The 3,645-nt window shown below is 41.8% G+C and overlaps 1 pseudogene; it reads right to left on the bottom strand.

The window, feature by feature from the left end:
* Positions 1 to 556: 556 nt before the first annotated feature.
* On the bottom strand, positions 557 to 2,141 carry LOC128125695 (serine/arginine-rich splicing factor 7-like; annotated as a pseudogene).
* Positions 2,142 to 3,645: the final 1,504 nt, after the last annotated feature.

Genomic DNA, 3,645 nt, shown 5'->3' with positions numbered 1-3,645 from the left:
ATTCAAAGGAACAGAGAGTAATGGGGCTTAATAATTTTGCAAAGCTGGTTTACAGGGTTTTGTTCCAAATTCAGACAATTCTTCAAACATGCATTTTTGGTATTAAATTGGCTGTTTGAAAGAGAGAAAAAAGTACATTGAGCAGAAATCACCTCAACTTAACAGTCTGAAAACACACAGCTACTAAAATCTCAGCCTCTAGAGATCAGTTTCTTTCTACTTGACATTTATGATAAATTCCTGTCATGCACCCACTTATAGGCTAAATCAGTAGTCCCTCTAGCTTGACATTTTGAGATTGTTAGTTTGACTTCTAGTTAACACTAGTTCTCAGTTAGGGATCTACCATGATGCATTCATACTATTAACAGGAATCAAGATCATCTAACTCAAAGATATAAGGGGGTAAAATGGAATTTTCAAAGTCCTTTAAGATCCTGGCCACTGTCATGTATAGAACACTTAATGATGTTTAGCACTTAACCAACATCATTAAACTTTGAGTGTAGGTTGATACACATCATAACAATTGTCTTGACACCTGATGTTACCAAATTGAAAAGTATTAATATTGAACACAAATCAAAAATCTAGTTGGAAACATTTTATTCAAATGTGCCAAATAAAAACCCACATTTTCAGGCCATAAGATGTTAATACATTCAACAAAAACAATATTTAACTGCTGTGACTTATACAGAGCAATAACCCAGATCCATTTGGATTAGATGGTTGATGATCCTGCCCAGGTTACATTTTACAGACATAACAAATCCCTTATAATAATGTAAACAAAATAACTTTTCCCTAAAGGGTGAACCTGAGAACTTCAGTCCATTCTTTCAGGACTTGCACTTCTTTGTGGACTTCCTGATGGGAAATGACTTCTCTTAGGAGATGGAGATCTGGATTTTGATCAGCTGCTTCTTGGTCGTGAAGTAGACCTGGATCTTGATGTCGATCTTGAACAGGATTGGAAATACCTCGATCCTTTTATGGAACCAGACCTAGATCTTCTGAGTGAAGCTGATCTTGATCTACGAAGAGACACAGACCTTGATCTTCGAGGAGATGCTGATCTTGACCTCCTTCCCCCGCTCCTGCTGCGTGATCGAGAATATCGCCTTCCCCTGGATCAAGAATGTGATCTAGGCCAAACACCCTAATTGTTGTGCTAGAAACCTCATCCAACTACTGAGGGATCTGGATGCAGAGATCCATGACTAGGCCCTGGGTGGATCTCTGGGAGTCCAATTAGCGAGAATGAGGAGGGTTTATATGAGCGAGAATTGTTGAGACCAAGGTTGGATAAAGCACAGGGACAAATAGCCAAATGAATGGAAACACATGAACTATGAACCAATGGCTGAGGGGTCCCCACTGGATCAGGCCCTCCGAATGGGTGAGACAGTTGATTGGCTTGATCTGTTTGGGAGGCATCCAGGCAGTGGGACCAGATCTTGTGCTCATTGCATGAGTTGGCTGTTTGAAACCTGGGGCCTATGCAGGATTGTTTGGCTCGGCCTAGGAGGAGGGGACTAGACCTACCTGGACTGAGTCTACCAGGTTGACCTCAGTCTGTGGGGAAGGCTTTGCCCTGGAGGAGATGGGAATGGGGGGGGGGTTGGGGGGAAGGTGAGGGGGACGGGAGGGGGGAGAACAAGGGAATCCGTGGCTGATATGTAGAACTGAATTGTATTGCAAAATAAATTTAAAAAAAATTAAAAAAAAAAAAGAATGTGATCTAGATCTTGACCTGATTCTTCTTCGACGGCTGTAGCGATGACAGTCATAAGCATAATGTCCCTTTTCACCACACTCATAGCATCTATCATTAGGATCAAAGGGATGTTGGGTAGGTGGCTTTTCAAAATGAGATCTCCGAGGCATGCCTGTCAAAAATTCAACCCTCACTCGAGAACCACAAATCACTTCCCATCCAATCCTCGAACTGCATCTTCTGCATCTCTAGGATCTTCAAATTCCACAAAGGCAAATCCTGGAGGATTTCTGGCAATCCATACAGTTCTTAAGGGGCCATAGCAACTGAATGCCCTTTCTAACTCTCCTTTGCCAGCACCAGTTCCCAGGTTACCGACATATTGCTTGGTTTCTCCTCCATACCGCCCATAACGTGACATGAAGCCCGGCCCGCGTACTCGGCTCTAGCTCGCAGTGGTCACAGCCCGAGTAGCGTGGAAGTGGCCGCACGACCTTCCCTCGGTGGCACTCCTGGCGGAACTACTGGTTATGCCATTTTCAGTGGAAAGACACTAAAGAAAAATCAACATTTCATATCCGGGCTAAAAGCCAGGAATGTCCTTGGGACACCTGGAAACATTCTCCTCTCCAGATGTCATAGATGCCAAAAATGATTGGGATTTCTAACCTAGGATAGGTTTCTAAATGACTTAATGTTTACTTCTTCAATGGGAAAATATTAGAGTGACATAGAAGTCAATTAAAGGAAAACTTGTAACCAAGACAGTGGAATGTCTGGTCTGACTGGAGATTCAACATTCAGGTCACATGGGTCAATCACCTTGTCAGGAGATTATGACCCAAAGAGGAAGGACCACCTCTAGGAAGGTGGGCTCACTTTAAGGCATGCTACAGAGAGGGTCAGAGAAATTATCCCTGTGCTGAAATACTCTACTTTTCCTTCCCAGATTCCCTCCCTGTAGCAAGGCTCTTGCTGAGCACACCATGGTGCTCTGAATTATTCTTTCTCTCTCTGCTCTAAGCACGTTTACCCCACTGCCTGGCATTCTTTAGCCTATCACTAAAGCCCCACACCCCACCATGGGGCTGTCTGCCACTGTGTGCACAATTCCATGCTGGCTTAACTCAAGGTCATGGCTCTTTTCGATTGCCCTCCTTTCAGAAACTTTTGAGATTTATAGATTGCCTGTTCTGGTAAGTTTTTCTTTTCAACTCTAAAAAAATCATCTTTCAGCTTCCATTTGATGGCTTCTTAGAGGCTTTTATTAATGAAATTAAGAACCACAGAAATAAAATTCCAATTTCCTTTTTATACTGTGGTGCCAATAAAGAGATCACCTAAAATTCTGGTGATAACGGCGTACATACAGTTTCACATCTCTCCCTACCCCAAGGGGAACAATACAGGAAGAACTGAGGATAGAAAAAATAAACAAAAATGACAGACAGTATTTGCATAAATTCACAATTATCTTAGCATATTTGTCCAGGCCCTTCTGGCTTTTAGAGTCTCCTCTGAGAAGAAAGGGGTAAATCTGATAAGTCTCCCTTATATATTACTTGGTATTTTTTTAAAAACCCATCCCCAACTTGATCTTTTTACCTTGCAGCTTTTAACATTCTTTCTTTGTTCTGAGCATTCAGTGTTTTGATGATCATGTACCAAGGGGACTCGCTTTTTCGGTCTAGTCCATTTGGTTTCTATATGCTCCCTATACCTTGATATGCATGTCCTTCTTTAGGTTTGGGACATTTTCTTCTAAGATACTATTGAAAATATTTTCTGTGCCTTTGACCTGTATTTCTTCCCCCTTCCTCTATTCCTATTATTTTTGTATCTGGTCTTTTTGTAGTATCCCAGATTTCCTGGAAACCTACTTCTAAATAAGACAATAAAGCCTATGCCCTTATATTGGAGATTAA

Source organism: Peromyscus californicus, unplaced genomic scaffold, assembly GCF_007827085.1.
Source record: "Peromyscus californicus insignis strain IS unplaced genomic scaffold, ASM782708v3 Scaffold_4__1_contigs__length_199733344, whole genome shotgun sequence".
In the NCBI taxonomy this organism is placed as follows: domain Eukaryota; kingdom Metazoa; phylum Chordata; class Mammalia; order Rodentia; family Cricetidae; genus Peromyscus; species Peromyscus californicus.
Note: the sequence above shows the minus strand (reverse complement) of the source record. Positions and strands in the feature narration are given on the sequence as shown.